Source organism: Eubalaena glacialis, chromosome 10, assembly GCF_028564815.1.
Source record: "Eubalaena glacialis isolate mEubGla1 chromosome 10, mEubGla1.1.hap2.+ XY, whole genome shotgun sequence".
In the NCBI taxonomy this organism is placed as follows: domain Eukaryota; kingdom Metazoa; phylum Chordata; class Mammalia; order Artiodactyla; family Balaenidae; genus Eubalaena; species Eubalaena glacialis.
The window spans coordinates 115527118-115551283 of NC_083725.1; the positions used below are offsets into that span (position 1 = coordinate 115527118).

Consider the following 24166-nt stretch of genomic DNA (forward strand, 5'->3'; position numbering starts at 1 on the left):
GGTTGTATGGGGATGTAGGCCGATTTTCGGGTGTCGTAGGTTTCTCTTTTGCAGGCCTATTTTCTCATGCATCTTTTCTGGAGCTTTTGAGGGCAGACTTCCAAGGCCCGGAGGAATGGTAGATGGCAAGTGTTTTTGTTTTTAACCAATATGAGAGAAAACAAATGGATTTGATAGAACAACTTTGAGAGAATTTCAGCAAGTTGTGTAAGCAGGTTTTATATTTAGCTTGGGGTAATGAAGCATTTCAGTTTCGTGAATAGAGGACCTATTTTTCTTTCCTCACTCTATTCTAAAAGTTTTTAAATATGTAGCTTGGGTGTGTAATTCTCGGGGGAAAGTTTTGGGGGGGCAAAATATGTTTTGAGTTTTTTTCCCTTTAGGTCTGTCTAGAATTCCAAAGGCAAATGACTCAAGGTAACAGGAAAAAAGGAAATCCAGTATCAGGATTATCAGAACACCACAGGTTTACAGTTTGTAGAAACTAGAGCACAAGCAGCTCTCACTTTGAGGTCTGTGGCGGAGCTGTCCATTGGAGAAATGGCTGGTAGTTATTCTTTTTTTCCACCCCTTAATCAGATTTTTTTTAAAGTACGTAACTGGTTATCTTTACTTTTGAAGTATTTTGGGGAAGAGGGTGGGGGAGAAAATGTTTCTCTAAGATTTTCCACAGATGCTATAGTACTATTGACAAACTGAGTTAGAGAAGGATTGTACTGCTACGCTGTTTGGCACCAACACCTTCAGGGACTGGAGCTGCTTTTTTCCTTGGAGGAGTTCCCAGTGACGCTGAGATGCACAGCACAGTGCAGCTTTGGCTCATATTCAGTCACCTCAGGAGAACTTCAGAGGAGCTTGACTAGGCCAAATGTTGAAGTTAAGTTTTCAAATAATGTGACTTTTAAGATACCTTTTATTAAAGGGGAGGGGCACATTTTGGCAATTAGTTGGCAGTGGCTTATTATGGTTGGGATTGGGAGGGTTGGGTTTAGGTAATTGTTTAGTTTATGATTTCAGATAACTCATACCAGAGAACTTAAATACTTAGGATGGAAAACTAAAGAACTCTCAACTTCCAAGTTGGCAAGTAACTCCCAATTTTCTAGTTTTCTGTTTTTCCCCAGTTTTTGAATTTGACAGCTGGGGAAGTTCATGAAGATTGACTGGATTTAAAGTGTAGGGCTTGGGGAAGGAAAATGGTGGACTGGGGGTTGGTCTAGCCCACTGGGCTGTCTTAGATTAAAAACTTGGGAATTTTTTAAATGCTTAAGTTGTTTGCATATGGTAGTGTGTGGTTCTCTTTTGGAATTTTTTTCAGGTGGTTTAATAAAACTTAATACTACTGTAGGAGCTTCAGAGCAAAGGAAGTGGCTTAATGATCGTGAAGGGATTTCTTCTGATGGTAGCTTTTATATTATCAAGTAAGATTCTATTTTCAGTTGTATGTAAGCAAGCTTTTTTTTTAGTGTAGGAAAAATTTTTTTGTGTGACTGCAAAACAGGATGTTAAGGTATGCTTCAAAATTATTGTAAACTGTCTCAAATTTGCATCTAAGTATTTGTAAATTGTAACTGATAAGAGGGTGGGCTTTTGTTGATGAGGGAGGGGAAACCCTTTTTTTTTCCTGTAGACTTTTTTCAGATAACATCTTCTGAGTCATAACGAGCCTTGGCAGTATGATGGCCTAGATCGAGAGGGGAAACAGCTCCTTGGTGAATGATAAGTAAAGGCAGAAAAGATTATATTTCATACCTACATGGGGGAAAAAGCATAACCCTGAGATCCTTAACTACTGATGAACACATTGTCTGCATATGCAAAAAAAAAATTAAGCAAATGAAAGCTACCAATTTAAAGTTAATGGAATCTACCACTTTAAAGTTTGGCTTATCAAGCTGTATCTACAAAAATAATGAATTGATGAGGAATAATGAAATGATGAGAAATACAATGAAGATCAAATGTCCATCTCAATACTGCTTTTACAAAAGCAGAATAAAAAAGCGAAATGAAATGAAAATGATAATGCTACACATTAATCCTGGAATAAAAGAAGCTGAAATAATTGAAAGGAGTGGGATCAAGTGGATTGAGAGGAGGCTGTGCCGTTTGCCAATCTTTCGTTTGCCTCAGACAGGTTTCTCATTATCAGAAGAGTTGCTTCATTTCATCTGGGAGCAGAAAACAGCAGGCAGCTGTTAACAGATAAGTTTAACTTGTACCTGCAGTATTGCATGATAGGGATAAGTGCTTACCTTTGCTAAGAGCTGTGGAGGTCCTAGGTCCCTTACCTAAGGGATTCCGGGATTGTGAGGGATTTTCCTATCCAGCCTTTTAAAATTAGACAGGACTTGGTGTGCCTGTGGGCTTCCATGATGGGTTAGCACACTTCACTCAGAGGCTAGTAATTCCTTAAAGCCTCTTGAGATTAATAAAGGTAATGTGTATAATACTAAGAACATTTGTTTAGCATTGAATCTCTCAAAAGCCTATTAAAGGGTAGCATAATGTGCTGTTAACCAGAATTCAGATTGTTAATCTTGCTAAAATTTAAATGTTATGTGTATTGTGCAGAAAACCGTTAAATTATTCAAAATAAAATACTTTTAGAGAATGTATGCTTTTAGAAAGCTGTCTCCTTATTTAAATAAAATTGTTTGTCTGTAGTTAGTGTTGGGCAATCTTGGGGGGATTCTTCTCATCTTTCAGAAACTTTGTGAACACTCTTTAACGGACAAGATCAGGAGTTGAGCGGAAGAACGAATTTAACTTAAGGCAGGAAAAACAAATTTTATCCTTCGTAAAAGTGATGAGCATTTAATAATTCCAGGCACATGGCAATAGAGGCCCTCTAAATAAGGAATAAATACCTCTTAGACAGGTGGGAGATTATGATCAGGAAAACAGGTAACTTAACACCTACGCTGTTTTCAGAAAGTCAGGAGTCTAGTGGTTAAACTAGAGTAATGAGATCGTACTGTCTGTGTTTCCAGTTTGCATGTTAACTTTAAATGCTTACAGTCGTGTCATCTAGTGGTAGCTGATGTTTACACTGTTGGCCTTTTATATAGGCACTTGGTGTGGGGGAGGGCATGTGGGTTTTTTAAAGAATTTTCCTTTGCAGAGGCTTCATTTCATCCTTCATGAAGCTGTTCAGGATTTTGACTTGCATATAAACACTTGGCTCTGCCTTCTGTTCTACTAGTGAGTGTGTGAGACCTTGCAGTGAGTTTATCAGCATACTCAAGTAAATTCCCCCCCCCCCCCCGATTTTGGAGGGAAGGGAGGAGAGGGTGGGGCTTACTTGTTTAGTTTTTTTTTTGCAGACTACACAGAATGCAGTTGTCTTGATCTCAGGTCTGTCTGTTCTGTGGGCAAGTAATGCAGTACTGTTCTGATCCGCTGCTATTAGAATGCATTGTGAAACAACTGGAGTATGATTAAAAGTTGTGTTTCCCCCAATGCTTGGAGTAGTGATTGTTGAAGGAAAATCCAGCTGAGTGATAAAAGGCTGAGTGTTGAGGAAATTTCTGCAGCTTTAAGCATTCGTGTTTGTGATTGAAGCAAAGTCCCTTTTGCTGTGCTTTTAGGTAAAATGCTTTTTTGTTCACTTCTGGTTAAGGGGGTGGGAGGGCACTGAAGCCTTTAGTCTTTTCCAGATGCAACTTTAAAATCAGTGACAAGAACTAAATTCCAAACGAACAGCAGTCGTCACAAAATTTAACTGGCAAGTGGAAATGTTTAACAACAGTTCAGTGGTCTTAGTGCATTGTCTTTGTGCCGGGTTTCTCTCTCCCCTCCCTTGGTCTTAATTCTTATATACAGGAACATTCAAAACAACAGACGTATGCGAAGGGCCAGAGAAGCCAGACCCAGTAAGGAAAAATAGCTTATTTACTTTTAACAAACAAACCAAATATTGCATTTTAAATGTGGGGATTGGGAACCACTAGTTCTTTCAGATGGTATTCTTCAGACTATAGAAGGAGCTTCCAGTTGAATTCACCAGTGGACAAAATGAGGACAACAGGTGAACAAGCTTTTTCTATATTTACGTACCAAGTCAGATCTGTTATGGGTAATTTAGTACTAAATGACCTTTCAGCTTTACGCTGGTGTCAACAGCATGAGCAAGTTGTTTGTTGGCCTGGGGGTGGAGGGGTGAGGTGGGCGCTAAGCCTTTTTTTAAGATTTTTCAGGTAACCCTCACTAAAGGCACCAAAGGCTTAAAGTAGGACAACCACGGAGCCTTCCTGTGGCGAGAGAGACAGCAAAGCGCTATTATACCAAGGTCAATCAGAATGGTGTCGGCCTCTCAACCCCATCTTCTGTTAGGAAATGAGGACTTGCCTCAACACCCTTTGCAGACAATGCATTGAGGCTGTTTCTTTTGGGGAGTGAAGCATCCAAACGAATGCTTGAGTACCTTGTATACCCCTGGGCTTGTCCTAACATAATTCAGCTGTTTTTATAGCAGCTCTTAATAAAGCCCAAACCTCAAAAAGTGATGCTTGAAGGGGAGGGAAAGGGGGAAAGCGGGCAACCACTTTTCCCTAGCTTTTCCAGAAGCCTGTTAAAAAGCAAGGTCTCCCCACAAGTGACTTCTCTGCCACATCGCCACCCCCTGCCTTTGGCCTAGCGCAGACCCTTCACCCCTCACCTCGATGCCGCCGGTAGCTTGGATCCTTGGGGGCATGATCCATAATCGGTCTTAAGGTAATTGGTGCCAAGGTCTTCCGGTGGGTTGCACTACTCGAAATGACCATTAATTTGCCTGCAAATAGTTAATGATATTAAGACCACAACTAAAAAGCTCTAAGATGTTTCAGATGTGTGGCATTATTATCCAGTGATTAAAAGAAACTTAAACCAGTAAATGGAGAAATAACATTTAAGAACTGTCATGTTGGGTGGGAAGATATAAACTGAAGTAGAGAGACAGGCACTTCAGCAGTTGAGAGGGCTGTTGGGGGGATTGCAAAAATTCTCTGCTAAGACTTTTTCAGGTGAACATAACAGACTTGGCCAAGCTAGCATCTTAGCTGAAGCAGATTCTCCAGTGCTCTTCAGTAGGGTTATTTATAAAGGTTTTTCTTTTCCTGAGAAAACAAAAGGTTTTGTTTTCTCAGGTTTTGCTTTTTGGCCTTTTCCTAGCTTTTTAAAAAAAAAGCAAAAGATGCTGGTGGTTGGCACTCCTGGTTTCCAGGACGGGGTTCAAATCCCTGTGGCGTCTTTGCTTGACTTTAACCTCTGCTCTCAGGACTTGTTACATTTTTCTTCTTTTCCTTCAGGCGCTAGGCTCTAGAGTTAGGGGAGGTGGAAGATAAAAGTAGCTTCAAACTATGTCTTTTCATCTGTCAGAAGTCTGAACTGGTTTGTATTTGTGTTTACATAGGAACCTAATATAACTGCCTTGTCTTTAATTTTCAGCTATTCCTCATGTATCTAGTGTTTGGAGAAGTCTCACTATTTTGAAAATTTTAATTACATATTAATAAAAATTAAAAAGCTTTTCGTTGGTGTGATTCATTTGTGTATAAACCAAACTGGTTTGGGTGGGTGTTTTCGTGGGTGTCCTACCTTGTTCCTGTTTAACTTGTCTAATAAATTATACTGCACTGTCATGCAGTCTAATCTCCCAAGTAGAGCAGGGACCTGGAGGGGAAAGCGGTGTACTGGGTGAGTGAGCTGAAAGACCCAGCAACATCCCTACAGAAAAAAATGGGCACTTCCTTTAAAGCAGCCTACTTTCTGCTGTTCAGCAGTTGGCTGTGAGCTGGGCTGGGATGAAGAAAAACAGCTGGGGGACATGGGGAGGAGTGGTATTACCATTGCTTCTATGAAAGTACTTAAAGCCAATTAAAAAGCTCTCTGCTGTTCCCTCTGACATCTTGGGCGATTCAGTCTTTTAATCAGTTGTCAATTCCCAAGCTACAAACTGGTCATGTTGTCACTTGTGGAATGGCCTGTAAACCTGCAGATAATCCCTCTCACTTGCAACTGGAATAATCTCATGGTCCCACCCATCTTCTAAACCCCTGAGATGTCCTTGCTCCTCCCTGTATTCCCTGAATGAGTAGGAGAGTCTCCTTCCAGTAAACCTGGCTAGTGAAACCTAAGTGTGGGACACAGTTCTGAAGAAGATGCTGCACCTAGCACGGGTCTCCCAGCCTGGCTACACCCTCAGCCCAGTGGAGGGGCGGGGCCTCAGCAAACAGCTCTTTGTCCTACATTACTGAACTCATGTTAAGTTGCTCATGTGTTGCAAATGGGGAAGCAAGCTCTGATTGGGTCACTGGCAAGGCAGCAGGGCTGGAATTTGAACCCTGGTCCCCAACACTTGAACTCTGTTGCTTTTACTTCCGTGCATGAATGTGCATCAAGTGTCCAACTACATAGAAAATAAACAAGGACCTACTGTATAGCACAGGGAACTATATTCAATATCTTGTAATAAACTATAATGGAAAAGAATCTGAAAAAATATATAATATGTAATTATATGTATATTCACTTTGCTGTTCACCTGAAACCCAACATTGTAAATCAACTATACTTCAATTAAAATAAAATCAACTGTCCAGACAGGTCAGCAGCAGACCAGCCCCCAACACAATGGTCCCTGGGCTTAAGTGCCTATTCTGAATTGATGCCCAGTTTCAGCATCTTTTGGAGAAGTCTCTGTTCTTGCAGAGCTGGAAGACTCCCAGGAAGCACAAGGGCTTCACTGGAGAGCAAAGGAGTAAGAGGAGAGGCTGGGGATTCACCAGGGGCTACATGTTTCCTGGCGCCGAGCAGGCTCAAAACTGGCCAGGATTGGAAAATGTCAAGGCCAGGGTCAGCGACAGGAAGGGGCAAAGAAGGAGGCCAGAAGTCATTTCCTCCTTCTGAGCACAAAAAGAGAGAAGGAGGCCAACATAAAATTCCTCTGAAGGTTATGTCCAAGTTAAGGGGCTAGGTCTTGATAATATAAACGAACCCCAGGAGAGTCCTTTATTTACTCCTCCAGCTGTACAAAAGGCTTTTTCACTCTGGGTTTTTTTTTTTTCTTTCTTTCTTTTGGATTTCATTATTCTGATAATTCCAGTACTGCAGTGGGTGACTAAAACAAACCTGAGTTAAGTGACAGTTCCACCATTTCCCAGCCTCTCCAAACTTGCCCCTAAGTCTCCCAGACCCAGGGCTAGTTGGTTTGGACTTGGGAAGCAGATTTCTGACTTCAGTAAGAGTGCAACTAGGAAAATGAAAGACTTGGAGGGAGGGGCAGGGTATTGGGGAAAGTGAGAAGTGGGAGTGTCTAGCAGGGTTTTTTTATTTTTTGGCTGCGTTCGGTCTTTGTTGATGCGCACGGGCTTTTCTCTAGTTGTGGCGAGCCGGGGCTAGTCTTCGTTGTGGTGCGCGGGCTTCTCATTGCGGTGGCTTCTCTTGTTGCGGAGCACGGGCTCTAGGCATGCGGGCTTCAGTAGTTGTGGCTCGCGGGCTCTAGAGTGCAGGCTCAGTAGTTGTGGCTCACGGGCTTAGTAGCTCAGCGGCATGTGGGATCTTCCTGGACCAGGGATTAAATCCGTGTCCCCTGCACTGGCAGGCGGATTCTCAACCACTGAGCCACCAGGGAAGCCCTCTAGCAGGGTTGTTGATTCAGAAGCTCAGAAAATATAGGAGACATAGGTCAGATCCTGGCTCCTGGCTCTGACAAGTTGGCAAACGGAGTGTCACCTGCCCTTTCCAGGACTCTGTTTTTCCTCTGTTTAAATGGGGATGATGCCCTGTCTGCCTGCTGCGGTGAGAAGAGGAGCCACAGGAGATGCAAATTTATGGAACTGGAAATGAGTGGGCTTTTGCCGCCATCTAGTGAACAAATGCAGTATTGCAAACCCTGTCCTTGGAATACTTCATAACACACTTGTTTGTTCAACAAACGTTTATTTTTATTGCTGAGTAGTATTCCATTGCATGGATATTATAATTTCAGTTATTTCCCACTTTTAGTAATTATGACTAAAGCTGCTGTAAACATTTGTGTACAAGTCTGTGTGGATATAAACTTTCCTTTTTCTTGGTATGTTGTATGGTAGATATATGCATAGTTTTTAAGAAATTTCCAAGCTATTTCCCAAAGTGGTTGTACCATTTTGCATTCCCACCAACAGTGTATGAGAGTTCCAATTGCTCCATACTCACCATCATTTGGTATGAACATGTCTTTATTTTATTTTTTAAAATAAATTTATTTATTTTATTTGTTATTATTTTTGGCTGTGTTGTGTCTGTTGCTGTGCACCAGCTTTCTCTAGTTGCGGGGAGCAGGGGTTACTCTTGGTTGCAGTGCGCAGACTTCTCATTGCGGTGGCTTCTCTTGTTGTGGAGCATGGGCTCTAGGCGTGTGGGCTTCAATTGTTGTGGCGTGCGGGCTCAGTAGTTGTGGCTCGTGGGCTCTAGAGTGCAGGCTCCGTAGTTGTGGCGCATGGGCTTAGTTGCTCCGCGGCATGTGGGATCTTCCCGGACCAGGGCTCGAACCCGTGTCCCCTGCATTGGCAGGCGGATTCTTAACCACTGCGCCACCAGGGAAGCCCCATGATCATATTTTAAATTTTAGCTATTCTAGTGAATATGTAGTGGTGTCTCATTGTGATTTTAATTTGCATTTCTCTATGACCAGTAATGGTGAATATCTTTTCATGTGCTTACTGGCTATTTATATATCTTCTTAGGTGTAGTGTCTATTCAATTTTTTTTTGGCCAATGTTGTTGTTGGGATGTTTATCCTTTTATTGTTGAATTGTAACAGCTTTTACATTTACCAGATACAAGTCCTTTGTTGATGTATGTTTTGAATACATTTTCTCTCAGTATGTGCCTTGACTTTCGTTTTTTGTAACTGTCTTTGAAGAGTAGAAGTTTTAAATCTTGAACAAACCACTGATGTGCACAATAACATGGAGAAATTTCAAAATAATTATGTTGTGAGAAAGAAACCAGTTTTTTTTAAAGTACATACAGGGAATTCCCTGGCAGTCCAGTGGTTAGGACTCTGTGCTTTCACTGCTGAGGGTGCAGGTTCAATCCCTGGTCGGGGAACTATGATCCCACAAGCTGCATGGTGCGACCAAAAAAAAAAAAAAAAAGTACACACTGTCTGGTTCCATTTATACAAAATTGTCAAAAATAAATCTAATCTAAAATAACAGCCAATAACAGCTGACTAGGAGTTACAAAGGGGCACAAGGAAACCTTAGGGGTGATGATCATGTTCATTGCCTTGATTGTTGGTTTCATGGATGTACACGTGTCAACAGTCATCAAATTATATACTTCAATTACTTGCAGTTTATTGTACATCGAGAAACTGTAAAATAAAGAATATGCACACACATGAACAAGCATCTCTTGCACACTTACTGTGCGCCAAACGCTGAGAAGATGCTGGGGATGCAAAGAGAAATAGTGGACTCTCTTTAGCAGCTCAAGTCTTGAAGTAGAGCCCTCTATTCACCTCCCCAAGGCTTTGCCGACAGGGTGTCTTCCAGGCCCTTCTCTGCTGCCTGCCCATCCGCCTTCACAGACTCCCTGTTAGGGTTCCCGTGCACATTCTGGCTGTGCCCAACTCACTGGCCTCCATCCAGCCTCTGATACCCACACCCACTTGACCAGCAGTCCCTTCCTTCCCCTACAGGAACCACCCACACCCCACACACAGCCCCTCCTGTCCCGTCTCTGGCCTTCCCTCATGCCTTTCCCCCTTGCTGGAATACTCTCTGCCCTCACCCATCTCCAGTGGAAATCCCACTCCTTCAAGGTTCAGCTCAGAAGCTCCCTCAGCCCTTGCCTGGGCTGTCGTGCCTTGAGCCCCCTCCTGCGTGTTCCCCAGCCTCCTGGAACCTGTGTTCTGATTTCCGTCCAAGCCCTGCCTGGGCACTGACCCAGAGCCATGCTCTGGTTCACTCCGCTAAAACAGGAGGACCACACCCTCCCGAACAGACATGTGTGTGCACGGCCCTGGTCACAGACCCTGGTGTTGCTACACACTTGCCAACTTTTCACCAGAGCCACTCTTACAAACGTATACCGCTTTTTAGACAGTGATTCCTTTTTCAGTACAATTTCTCCCCTTCCCACACCCCTTTTCTTAGTTCCCCGACAAGGGATCGAACCTGCGCCCCCAGCAGTGGAAGCGCGGAGTCCTAACCACTGGACTGCCAGGGAATTCCCCCCCTTTTCTTTTTTATTTTATTTTTAAAATTTTATTTATTTATTTATTTTTGGCTGCATCGCTGCGCGTGGGTTTTCTCTAGTTGCGGCGAGCAGGGGCTACTTTTCATTGCAGTGCACAGGCTTCTCATTGCGGTGGCTTCTCTTGTTGTGGAGCAAGGGCTCTAGGCGCACGGGCTTCAGTAGTTGTGGCACGCGGGCTCAGTAGTTGTGGTGCACGGGCTTAGTTGCTCTGCGTTATGTGGGATCTTCCCGGACCAGGGCTCGAACCCGTGTCCCCTGCATTGGCAGGTGGATTCTTAACCACTGCGCTACCAGGGAAGTCCCATCTTTTTTATTTTAATAATCTTTTTATTTTATAATGTTTTTAGACTTACAGAAAATTGCAAAAATGATACAGCAAGTTATAATGACTATTATTTTTTAACCGAGAAATGCACCAAATCAACTCACTATTACATGTGATATTTCAACATTACGGTTTCAGGCAAAGAAACTCATCATTGACCTCAACACAACAGTTTGGAACAATCTGGAACAAATGGAATCATGGAGCAGATTTAGTAGAACCCAAAGTGTTTTACTTTGGACGGAAGTCCTGCCAAGCCCGAGGGTGGGCAGAGTGGAAACAGAACAGGTGGCCCTGGCCTCGCAGGCCAAGGCGGGGGGGTCTGCCTTCACGTGAGTGAAGTGGGAGCTGTCGGAGGGTCTTGAGCAGTGGAGTCAGGTGACCTGCCTTACATTCTGTAAAGATCCCTCTGGTGGATGGGGGACAGGGGGCTGCAGGGGAGACCAGTAAGGCAGCGGCTACAGGGGTGCAGCAAGGGAGGCTGGTGGCCTGGCAGCTGGGGGAGGGGCAGTGGAGGTGGTGGTACCAGGTGATTGGAGCCCAGATCGCCTGCTGGTGGCCTTTGTGGGACGGGAGAGGAAGCGCTGGGGTGACCCTGGCTTCTGGCCCGGAAGGGTGGAGTTGCATTTCCTGCCGGGTGAGGCGGAGCCGGTTTGTGGGGGATTGAGAGCTGTCGGAGGGTCCGTTGCCTATCTGGGCTGGGCTCAGGGGATGGTCCCCACTGTGGTGGGGCAATGCAGAGGGCATTTGAAACCCCAGACTCCATGAGATGACCTGGGGTGACTTGCCCTGGCCACACCAGCTGCCCGGCCTTAGATCTCAGCTTCCAAACCCTCCCCAGAAGCCACCCCCGTCCCTAGCCCACCTCAGCGCCTGTGTCCAGGGATGGGAGCCCCAGAGGCACCACTGGGATTCAGCATCACAGACCTGCAACAGTGACACTGCCAATACCCAGCAAACGGTGTGGCCTCCCTTCCTTTTCCCACCAGGGAGGGAAGCCCACACCCAGCCCTCCTGGCAGCCCAGGTGCCCCCAGAAGGTGGAGTCAAAAGGGAGAGAGGTGAGGTGGTCCTGGCCTCCCCTGAGCCCTGGCCCCCTCCCAGCTCCTGCCTGGAGCCTGGAACAATGGCAGAGGGGGTGTAGGGCAGTGGGGGGCCAACAAGCCTGGGAAGGAAGACGTGAGGATGTGGAGCAGAGGGGGCAAGGGGGTGTGCTCTCACCCCTGCCTGACCTGGGCCACTTGCCCCAGAGAAGTGATGTTGGGGGAGGGAGGGGGGTGGTGGCGGAAGTCGACAGGTTCCCAGGCCAGCCCACCTCAGAGCTGAAATGGTGTCCCTGGGCCCAGGCAACTGACAGACAAACAGTTGGCTCGAGCTGCACCCACTTCTGCCCAGGTGGAGCCAGGCCATTGGGAGACGATGCTGTCCCTTCATCCCTCTTGCTGTCCCTTCATCCCTCTTGCTGTCCCTTCATCCCTCTGCCTGACGGACTGTCCCATCCTGCCTCCACTTGCTCATTCGCTCACTCGTAACAATCATCCACATGCTACCAGTAGTCACCGAGCTGAGATTTGAATCCAGGCAGCCTGGCACACACCCAACTCACATTCTCAACACACATTCGCCAGCCAGCTGTGCCTGGGTCCGGTGACAGAGCAACATGGGCCGGGTACTCAGGGAGCCCGCGCCATCAGCCCTGACATGCTCATGAATGCTGGGTACATTGGCCCTTGGGGTCGGGCCAAGGGCCTCCGGGGCTGGGAGGAGGGTGGGCTTCCTGGAGGAGGAGGCATCTGAGCTGGACCTTGACAAAATGTTGGGACTCACTCGTGCGAGGACAGGAGGAAAGTCACCCCAAGGGGAGGAAACAGTGTGAGCCAAGGCAGGAGGCTGGAAGGCTGTTTGTCCGTGGGGTTACACCCTCGGTTCCAGGAGGTCTCTCTCCCCAGCCTACTCCTGAGCTTTGGGGACACCCCCCGGCTCCCCACCCCACTCTCTTTTCCCCAGCCTCCCCCACTTTCACTTTCTCTTGATTCCTTTTCCCTCTCCTTCCAAGGCTTTGAAACTTTCACATGATTTCTAATCTTTGGTGTCACCCTTACATTTGTAACCAGGGCACTGATTATTCACACTGGCCCACTTGTGCCCCAGGTTCTCAGCTCGTCATTGCTTTCTTGAATCCTGTTCCTTCCTTCTGGGTTCAAGGTCCTTCTTCCTAAGGTACTTCTGGAAGTTCTCTCAGCAAGGATTTCTGAATGGTAAATACTCAGAGCCTTTGTTTGAAATATCTTTATTTCATTCTCTGCTTTCAAGGATAGTTGAGCTGGGTATGGCATTTTCAGTAGCCCTCACTTTCCCTCAGCACCTGAAGATGTCGTCTGGATTCAGTTGTTGTTTCTCGGAAATTGCCTTCTGCCCCACATTCTGCCCCTGGACCCCGAGCCCTCACAAGTTGCTCCTGCTTCCTCTGAACCATTTGAGGACCCTCCAGATGGGAACCTCCCAAGGATGAAACTCTTGGCACCCTACATTCCCCCAGCTTCTGGGGCAGCCAGTCCTTAGAGCTGCCCTCTGTCACCCCCCACACAAACATACCCTGCCTCTCTGCCCCATGTGGTCCTGCAGCCTCCTTCCTCCTGCGTGGCTCTCCCCTCTCCTGCTCCCTGCCCCAGGTCCCTTTCCTCTTCCTGACCCTCTACCTCCTGCATAGCTTCTGCACCACCCATGCCTCTCACCGCCCACCACCTCTGCCCTGGCCCAGCTCCCCCTACTGCGCATCCACAACCCCTCCTGAATGTTCTCTACATGACGCTTTTACCCCTTCCAGTCCTTTCCCAGGCTGTGGCCTGATAGATGTTTCTAATGTACAGATCTGATCGTGCCACCCCCCTTGATGGTCCCATTTTCTCCCATGGAGATAGTCAAACTCCATGACCTGACTGAGGAGCCTTACATGATCTGCCTGTGCCCACTTCCTGGCTCCATCTTTCCCATCTCAAACCAAGGGCTCCTTCCAAGTCCCCCACAGGAATCGGTTGGGAAAGATTTTTATCTGTAGAGAAACATCATCAGATAAACCAAAAGCAGAGACATTGGCACTTTGTCACACACCACAGTCTGCTGTGGGTAAATGTGAAACTCCTTTAGGCTGGGTGAAACGTTGAGCAGTGTGTGCTTTGTGAAGATTCTGTTGTATTTTGGCTTTCTTCTTTGAACCAGGAGGCATGTTTTTTGAAAAGCTCATCTCCACTATATGTTTACATACAATAAAATTCCTACCTTTTTTTTTTGGCCACACTGCACGGTTTGCAGGATCTTAGTTCCCCGACCAGGGATGGGACAGAAGCCCCTGCAGTAGAAGTGCAGAGTCCTAACCACTGGACCACCAGGGAATTCCGTAAAATTCCTATCTTTTAAGTGTACAGGTTGATGAGCTCTGACAAATGTACCTGTGTAACCATCACCATAGTCAAGGTATTTCAGAACTCTTAATTCTATTCCATTTCTCTGTATGTTTATTCTTATGACTGTACCACACTGTCTTGATTACTATTTCTTTGGAGTAAGTTTTAAAATCAGAAAAGAGGGCTTCCTTGGTGGCGCAGTGGTTAAGAATCCGCCTGCCAGTGCAGGGGACTCGGGTTCCATCCCTGGGCCGGGAAGATCCCACATGCCGCGGAGCAACTAAGCCCGTGCGCCACAACTACTGAGCCTGCGCTCTAGAGCCCTTGAGCCACAACTACTGAAGCCTGCACACGTAGAGCCCATGCTCCACAACAAGAGAAGCCACCGCAATGAGAAGCCCACACACAACAACAAAGAGTAGCCCCTGCCTGCCGCAACTAGAGAAAGCCCCGCTCGTCACAACTAGAGAAATCCCAGGCGCAGCAACAAAGACCCAACGCAGCCAAAAATAAATAAAAATAAAATAAATAAATTTATTTTTTAAAAACTCGGAAAAGAGTGAGTCCTCCAATTTTGTTCTTTTTCAAGATTGTTTTGGCTACTCTGAATCCCTTGCAATTCCATGTGAATTTTAAAATCAGCTTGTTAATTTCTACAAAGAAGCCAGATGGAATTCTGATAGGGATTGTGTTAAATCTGTAGATCAATCTGGGGAGTATTGCCATCTTAATGATATTAAGTTTTTGACCCATGAATGTGGGATGCTTTCCCACTGACTTAGATCTACGTTAGTGTTTCAACAATGTTTTTGTAATTTTCAGAGTATAAGTTTTGCACTTCTTTAGTCAAATTTATTCCCAAATATTTTATTCTTTTGATGCTATTGTAAATGGAACTGTTTTCTTAATTTCATTGCTAATGTATAGGACTTTTTCATATTGATCTTGTAACCTGCAACCTTGCTGAACTCCTTTATTAATTTTAATATCTTTTTCATGAACTCCTTAGGATTTTCTGTATAAAAGATCATGTCATCTGCAAATATAGTGTTTTTTAAAAATTTTTATTGGAGTATGGTTGATTTACAATGTTGTGTTAGTTTCAGGTGTACAGCAAAGAGAATCAGTTATAATATACATATATCCACTCTTTTTTAGATTCTTTTCCCATATAGGCCATTACAGAGTATTGAGTAGAGTTCCCTGTGCTATATAGTAGGTCCTTATTAGTTATCTATTTTATATATAGTAGTGTGTGTATGTCAATCCCAATCTTCTGATTTACCCCTACCCCCCTTACCCCCTGGTAACCATAAGTTTGTTTTCTACATCTGTAAGTTTACTTCTGTTTTGTAGATAAGTTCATTTGTACCCTTTTTTAGATTCCACATATAAGCGATATCATATAATATTTGTCTTTCTCTGTCTGACTTACTTCACTCAGTATGACAATCTCTAGGTCCATCCATGTTGCTGCAAATGGCATTATTTTGTTCTTATTTTATGGCTGAGTAATATTCCATTGCATATATGTACCACAGCTTCTTTATCCATTCCTCTGTTGATGGACATTTAGGTTGCTTCCATGTCAAACAGAGACAGTTTTAATTCTTCCTTTCCAGCCTAGATGCTTTTTGTTTCTTCTTGTCTAATTGCCCTAGCTAGAACCTCCAGTATAATGTTGAATGGAGGTGATAAGGTGGATATCCTTGTCTTGTTCTTGACCTTAGGAAAAAAACATCCAGTCTTTCACCATTAAGTATGATGTTAGCTGTGGGTTTTTCAGAGCTGCCCTATCAGGTTAAGGAAGTTCCATTCTTTTTTTTTTTTTTAAGATTTTTTGATGTGGACCATTTTTTTTTCTAAATTTACTTTTTAAAAAAAGTCATACTTTTTAATGGCTGAGTATTTATTCCATCATATATATGAATAATAATTATATATGTTATTCCATTATATGTATATAGTGGATCTTTTTTTAAAAAATAAATTTATTTATTTATTTTTGGCTGCATTGGGTCTTTGTTGCTGCGCGTGGGCTTTCTCTACTTGCGGTGAGCGGGGGCTACTCTTCGTGTGGTATGCGTGCTTCTCATTGAGGTGGCTTCTCTTGTTGCAGAGCACAGGCTCTAGGCGTGCGGGCTTTGGTAGTTGTGGCACACAGGCCCAGTAGTTGTGGCTCAAGTGCTCTAGAGCACAGGCTCAGTAGTTGTGGCGCACGGGCTTAGTTGCTCCACAGCATGTGGGACCTTCCCGGATCAGGGATCAAAACCATGCCCTCTGCACTGGCAGGCGGATTCTCTTTTTCTTTTTCTGGCAGGCGGATTCTTAACCACTGTGCCACCAGGGACGTCCTGATGTGGACCATTTTTAAAGTCTTTATAGAATTTGTTACAATACTGCTTCTGTTTTTATGTTTTGGTTTTTTGGCCCCGAGGCATGTGGGATCTTACCCCCTGTGCTGGAAGGCAAAGTCTTAACCACTGGACCACCAGGGAAGTCCCAAGGAAGTTCCATTCTATTCCTAGTTTGTTGAGTATTTTTATCATGAAAGTATGTTAGATTTTTATCGAATGCTTTTTCTGCATCTATTGAGAGGATCATTTTTTTTTTTTGGTTTGGTTTTTATTCCATTAATATGGTGCATTACATTAATTGATTATCAGATGTTAAACCAACTTTTCATTCTTAGGATAAATCCTACTTGATCATGGCATATAATTCTTTATATGTTGCTGGATTTGGTTTACTGGTTTGGAGAGTTTTGCGTCCATATTCATAAGAGGTTCTGGTCTGTAGTTTTCTTGTGATGTCTTTTCCGGTTTGGGTATAGGGTAATAGGGACTACATAGAATGAGTTGGGAAGTGTTCCCTCTGCAATTTTTTGGAAGTGTTTGTAAAGAATTAACATTCTTTTTAAAATGTTTGGTAGAAGTCACCAGTGAAATCATCTGGGCCTGGACTTCTCTTTGCATGTAGTTTTTTGGTTTTTGTTTGTTTGTTTGTTTACTTTTTGGCCGCACTGTGCAGCTTGTGGGATCTTAGTTCCCCGACCAGGGATCGAAGCCGCGTCCCCTGCATTGGAAGTACGGAGTCTTAACCACTGGACTACCAGGGAAGTCCCTGTGTGTAGTTTTTTTGCTTTCTGTGTGGTGGCCTTTTTTTTTTTTTTGATTGCTAATTCAATCTCTACTTGTTATAGATCTATTCACATTGTTTATTTCTTCTTGAGTCAATTTTGGGAGTTTGTGTATTTCTAGAAATTTGTCCATTTCATCTAAGTTATCTAGTTTATTGGCATACAATTACTTATAGTGTTCCTTTATAATCCTTTCAATTTCTATAAAGTCATTAGTAAAGTCCCTTCTTTCACTCTGATTCTAGTAATTTGAGTCTTCGCTCTTTTTTTTTCTCGGTCAACCTAGCTAAAGGTTTGTCAACTTTACTGATATTTTCAAAGAACTAGATTTTGGTTTCATTATTTTTTCTCTATTGTTTTTCTATTTTCTATTTCATTAATTGCCACTCTTTTTTTTAAAAATTGATTTTTTCCAGTTTTATTGAGAAATAGACTTAATTTTTTTAAGTTTCAGGTGTACAACATAATGATTCAATATTTGTATATATTGCAAAATGATCACCACAATAGTCCAGTTAACATCCATCACCATACATAGTTACAAAACATTTTTTTCTTGTAATGAGAACTTTCAAGATCCACTCTCCTAGCTACTTTCAAATATGCAATACAGCATTAGAAGCTGTAGTCACCATGCTGTACATTACCTCCCCATGTCTTATTCATTTTATAACTGGAAATTTGTACCTTTCAACCCCCTTCAACCAATTTGCCCACCCCACCCAATTTCCACTCTTATCTTTATTATTTCCTTCCTTCCACTTGCTGCAGGCTTAGTTTTCTCTTCTTTTTCTAGTTTTTTAAGGTAGAAGTTTAGGTTATTGATTTGAGATGTTTCTTCTTTTTTAATATAGGCATTTATAGCAATAAATTTCCCTCTAAGCACTGCTTTGGCTGCATCCCATAAGTTTTGGTATGTTTTGTCTTCATTTTTGTTCATCTCAAAATATTTTCTTGTTTCCCTTTTGATTCTTCCTTATTTAGGAGTTTGTTGGCTTTAATTTCCACATATTTAAGTTTCCAAAATTTCCTTCTGTAATTGATTTCTAATTTCATTTGATTGTGTTCAGATGTACATTATTTACATACTTTTACATACTTTTTTACATACTTTTAAATTTATCAAGGCTTATTTTTCAGCCTAGCATATACTTTATTCTGAACACTGTGCCATGTATATTTGAGAAGAATATATATTCTGCTGCATTGTATTTCTTTAATTTCAAGCACTCTTGTGATTACACTGGGCCCACCAGGAAAATCTAGGATAATCTATCTTAAGGTTAGTTGATTAGTAAACTTAATTCCATCTACAATCTTAATTCCCCCTTTGTCAAGTAACATATTCACAGGTTTTGAGGATTAGGATATGGACATTTTTAGGGGGTCATTATTCTGCCTGCCACAACAGGCCAGAATCATGAACAGCTTCTTTTTTTAAGGCATTGTATTTACTAAACAAACAAGCATAAAAACAAAACAAAAACCACAGAACCATTTTTTGAAAGGTAATAGTAATGAAGGCAAAGTAACTTTTACCTTAAAGTTATTCTCATACAATTTTGCAGACTTTTAAATTTTTGCTTTTTTTTTTTTTTTGAGCCCGTCACGCAGCTTGCAGGATCTTTAGTTCCTCAACCAGGGATTGAACCCCAGCCCACAGCAGTGAAAGCACCGAGTCCTAACCACTGGACCACCAGGGAATTCCCTAAATGTTTCTTTAATTATCAGTTTTTAGACTTACAGCACAATTCAAACACTTTCTAAAATTAAATTTGGGTAACTTCCACATAAGATCCACCATTGTTTAATAGCAGTTTTTCTGTTTTCATAACTAAATCTCCTAAAATAAGTAGAAAAAACACAACTGATCATTTTATCCTGTGGTAAGTCATCAAGAAACAAAGCATGGACCACTAGCAAGTGGCTCTTGGAATCTTGCAGTGAGTTGAGCAAGAAATATTTTCCGCTGAAGTCTTTGGAGCCCTGTTAGCTAAACTTAAAGTTTTTATTTTATTGTAGGGAAATATACCACAACTGGCAAAAGACAGTTGGAGGGGGGATTTTCCAAAGCATACATACATGCATACATAATATGTACATTTATATTATATATATGTTTTTATAATGAAAAATATATAATTACACATATATAATGAAATTACACGTATACATATATGTATGTGTGTAAGTATATATACATATATAGTTTCCTGTTTACAAAAGGAATTCACACTTATTGTGAAAACTTCAAACATCACATCACTTAAATATTATGTTGAACTGTATGAATTTACCAATATTTCACTATTTTTGACACATAAAGACAGCAATTTCATACTGTTCAACCTAATAATACAGCAAGGAGAACTCCCTGTAATCCCCATGTCCTGTAGGAAACCACTGCCGTTCGGTATGTATTCCTTCATGCTGGAGAGTATGTCTGTGCATATTTATGGTTGGTGGAGTTATTACCACAATGACAGAACATGGATAATTTTGCAATCTGCTTTCTTTCTTTCTTTCTTTCTTTATTTATTTATTTATTTATTTATGGCTGTGTTGGGTCTTCGTTTCTGTGCGAGGGCTTTCTCTCGTTGCGGCAAGTGGGGACCACTCTTTTTTTTTTTTTTTTTTTTTTTTGGGACCACTCTTCATCGCGGTGCGCGGGCCTCTCACTGTCGCGGCCTCTCTTGTTGCGGAGCACAGGCTCCAGACGCGCAGGCTCAGTAATTGTGGCTCACGGGCCCAGCTGCTCCGCGGCATGTGGGATCTTCCCAGACCAGGGCTCGAACCCGTGTCCCCTGCATTGGCAGGCAGATTCTCAACCACTGCGCCACCAGGGAAGCCCTGCAAACTGCTTTCTAAGCACTTTGTAGAGCAAAGCAAATCCTAGCACTGGTTGTGCTGCTTCCCCTCTACGGAGCCTCAGTTTTCTCACCTGCAAAAGTGAAACTAATGATTCTGTGCCAGTTATTAATTTATTGACTCTCAGCTCCAAATCCATCATGTTTGCCCGCTTTGTGAATATGAATCCGGTCCCTTTAAATAATTTTCCTTTGCCAGGTGGCACAATGTTAAACTTTGCCAGTAGAGGGCGCTAACAGACACTGCTTGAAGAAGGTTTTACTTCCGGGTTTGAAGGCGTTCCTCTCGGCGGCCTTTTGCAGCGGGGCTAGTTTCTCGACTCACCTCCCCAGGGCAGCTTTTCTAGCAGCGGGTTCCTGCAGTGCAGGTGGCCAGCAGCCCTCAGCCCCCACCTTAGGAGAAGTGGACCGCTTCTAGTGAGACACTTCCCCATGAACAGCTTTCCCCAGCACCCTAGAGGGTGGTTTTCCAACAAGTTCCATGGGGTGTGCACAGCACTTGAGCAACTTTTCTACTATCCACTGAGCCCCAGCCATTCCCTCTCCAGCCAAATCTGGATCTCAGACATGGGGCAGGAGGCGGGCTCTATCTCAGCCCTAGGGTTGGGGGCTGCTCCTTATATTTGTTATTTCTGTATTCTTTAGAGTTCTGTCTTTCTCTCTTTTTTTTTTAATACATTTTTTTCTTTTCTTTAAAAATTTTTTTAAAATTTTTTATTTATTTATTTTTATACAGCAGGTTCTTATTAGTTATCTATTTTATACATACTGGTGTATATATGTCAATCCCAATCTCCCAATCTTTTTCTTTTTCTTTTTTTTTTTTCTCTTTTGGCTGCGCCATGGGGCATGCGGGGCCTTAGTTCCCTGACCAGGGTTGGAATGCGTGCCCCCTGCAATGGAAGTGCGGAGTCTTAACCACTGGACCACCAGGGAAGTCCCTAGAGTTCTCTGTACTTCTTACTAGCCAATTCCTTGTTATTCCAATCCTGTTACAGTTAATAATTCTTTATATTAGACTTTCCTTGTTCAAATCACTTTGTGGTTTCTCTCTGACTGGCACAGATCCCCCATATTGTTATGAAGATCAGACAAGATCCTGTAGGGAGAGTGCCTAGCTCAGTGCCTGCCATGCAGGGGGCACTCAGAAAACAGCTGTAGTATCTCTACCATAATCATCATTTCTCCATGTCAGAACTTGTAGAGAAGCCTCTTTCTTACCAACTGTTGTTGTGGTTCCATAGTATGGATGGAATTTTGAATCACTCCATTCCTGATGGACATTTGGATTTTTCTAGTTTTCCATGATTACAAACAGCCCTATGATCCACAGAAGAGATGTCATTTATTGAACACTTGCTGCATCCTATGCACTGAAGCAATTACTTAACTTAAGCAATATATTAACTCACGAATCCTCACAACATGCCTAGTGTATTAGCTCCTACGGCTGCTCTAACAAATTGCCACAAACTTCGTGGCTTAAAACAACACACATTTATTATCTTACAGTCTGGATGTCAGAAGTCTAAAATGAAGGTGACAGCAGGGCTGTGTCCTTCCGAAGGCTGCAGGGGAGAATCTGTTTCCTTGTCTTTTTCAGCTTCTAGAGGCCACCTGCATTCCTTGGCTCATGACCCCTTCCTCCCATCATTCCACCCTCTTGCTCCCATTGTCCACCTCCTACTACTCACTGTGATCTTCCTGCCTTCCTCTTACAAGGACCCTTGTAACTACATCAGGCCCATCCAGATAATCCAGGATAATCTCCCCATTTCAAGACCCTTAACTTAATCAAAACAGTAAAGACCCTTTTACTATGTAAGGTAACGTATTCACAGGTTCCAGAGATTAGGATGTGGATATCTTTGAGCCTACCACACCTATGAACTAGATACTATTATTCCACCCATTTTACAGGTGAGAAAACTGAGGCACAAAGAGAGTAAGTATCTTGCCCAAAGTCACACAGCTCATAAGCAGAGAGCTAGGATACAGGAGGTCTGGCTTGTTAATCCAGGCTCTAACAATTACATTGCTTTGTATAAATCTTTGCATACCTGAATGAGGGTTTGTGTAGGATACATTTCTAGAAGTAGAATGACTGGGGGAAACTGCTTAACAGGTATTGCCAACTTGTCCTTCACTACAGCTGTGCCAATTAATTCCCAGCAGCAGTGCCTGAAATCCCAAATTCTTCCTCATCCCAACTCTTGATGCTCTGAGGGCAGAATGTTACGTGAATACAAAGGATTTGTATTCAGGACCAAAGGATTTTTACTGCTTATCAACGTAGGAACTGAAAAATGTTTCTCTTCATGAAATGAGAGGAACATTACTTACCTAATAATAAACAAAAAATTACAGTTGTAATAAAGAGCCATCAGTTTCCTGGAGAAAATAAAATCATTTCAGTACCTTAATGTATTGCAAGACTGAAAACACTGGCCTATCACTGACCGTGATTCCAGCTTCCTTTCCTCACCGAGACTTGAATGCTCTGCCTTGTCGGAGGCACCACTTCTGAGGGTTTTATTGATATTTTCCACCTCCGTGGGTTGTTTTCATCTCCCATGTCATCTCCTGAAGATCTCTGGTTATTAAATCACTTCCACCTTTAAGCCTTTCCAATCACCCTCTCTTTGTCTTGCATCCATGCCACAATTGTTGTTTACAGCTTCCTTTTCAAGGTTTTCCATTTCCCTTCCCAGGGTGCTATTTATATGGGGCCAAATACTTCTACTCACCACAATGGCAAACACTTACATAGTTACTTTTATAGTCTTCATTTTACACATGAGGAAAAGAAGTGAAGTGACTGGCCCAAGATCCCACAGATATGGGATTCGAACTGAGGCATCTGCCTACAGGTTCTCCTGCTTGACATCCTACTGTATCTCCTCTGGAGCAACGGGCCTCCTGATGCACCCGTGAACCCCAGGCCTGCCTGCCCTGGGACCTCCTAGGGTCATGGCAGGGCTGCAGGGCTGTGGGCACTCGTCCTGGCAGGTGAGGGAAGCAGCCAGCAGCACTCAGGCACTGCCACTTCCTACTGCGTAAGCCTTCAGAGCCTCAGTTTCCTCATCTGTAAGGTGGGAACAACATTGGTCCCCCACATAGGGCAGTGATGAGGAACTGGTATTCTCATTTTCTAGTTGATGAAATGGAGGGCTCACAATGTGAGGACAGGCTCAAGGTGAGAACTTGGGAAAGGGATGCTGTTCCTTCCTAGGCTGCTGGCCTCTCTGCACCAAGCTTTGCTGGAGAAGCAGGGTTACTTAGAGAATCTGGGAGGCAAATCCCTTTCTGGCTCTTCATTTGTAACTATGCTTCCTGGTGTCCTCTGCCCAGTCTGTTTTACCTCCTCGCTGTTCTTCTGTGCACTGGGACTCCAAGATCTCCCCCCAGCCCAGTGGCCCTGCCCTTCCTGCACTGGTTTCCTCTCCAGATGAGGCGCCCTGCACGGCACAGGCCTAACATTTGGCAGGTGTATAGAGAATGTGCCACTAACTAAACACTACCACGTGAACCCTGTGTTCTTAAACCCTCCCCTCCAACCGTGATCTCTACCCCAAAGCATCACCCCACCCCAGCCTGCCATGTTCCATCATTCCGCACTCACAAACACACAGGTCAGGCTTCAGTAGGGTAAAGTTCCAGACTCTGGGACTTCCCTGGTGGTCTGGTGGTTAAGACTCCACGCTTCCAGCGCGGGGGGCACGCGTCCAATCCCTGGTCGGGGAACTAAGATCCCACAGGCCACGCGGTGAGGCCAAAAAGTAAAAAAAAAAAAAAAAAAAAACAGTTTCAGACTGTATTCTGGCATTCAAGCCCTCTGCTTGCTCCCCTCCCATGACAAGATGCTCCCCACGCTCCAACATTGCAAATTCCATATTCACAATGTTGTCACCATTTTCCTAGCGAAGCCACAGAAGAATCTCTAGTTACTATTTCTATTCTGCCCCGAGCAGCCAACACTGCCTGATCCTCCTTCTGAGTGTCCTGCGCAGGTACTTGGACAAGAAAAGGGAGACTAAGTCTCCACTGAGCAGCTGTTTTATGTTAGGTGAGGCACCCCAATTTATAGATGGGGGAACTGAGGCTCCCAGGTAAGGTGAGTTCTCACAGCTGGTGAGGGGGGCTGGGCCGGGATTCAAACCCAGCTCTACTGACTTTGGCATCCCTGCCCTTGAATCTAC

General features: G+C 43.6%; 1 long non-coding RNA gene across 1 annotated transcript; it reads left to right on the forward strand.

Moving 5' to 3' along the window:
- Positions 1-708: 708 nt before the first annotated feature.
- LOC133098822 (uncharacterized) lies at positions 709-2616 on the forward strand. Its single transcript, XR_009702252.1, has 2 exons — positions 709-1421; positions 1631-2616. It is a non-coding gene; the product is annotated as an uncharacterized LOC133098822 (long non-coding RNA).
- The last annotated feature ends 21550 nt before the right edge of the window (positions 2617-24166 follow it).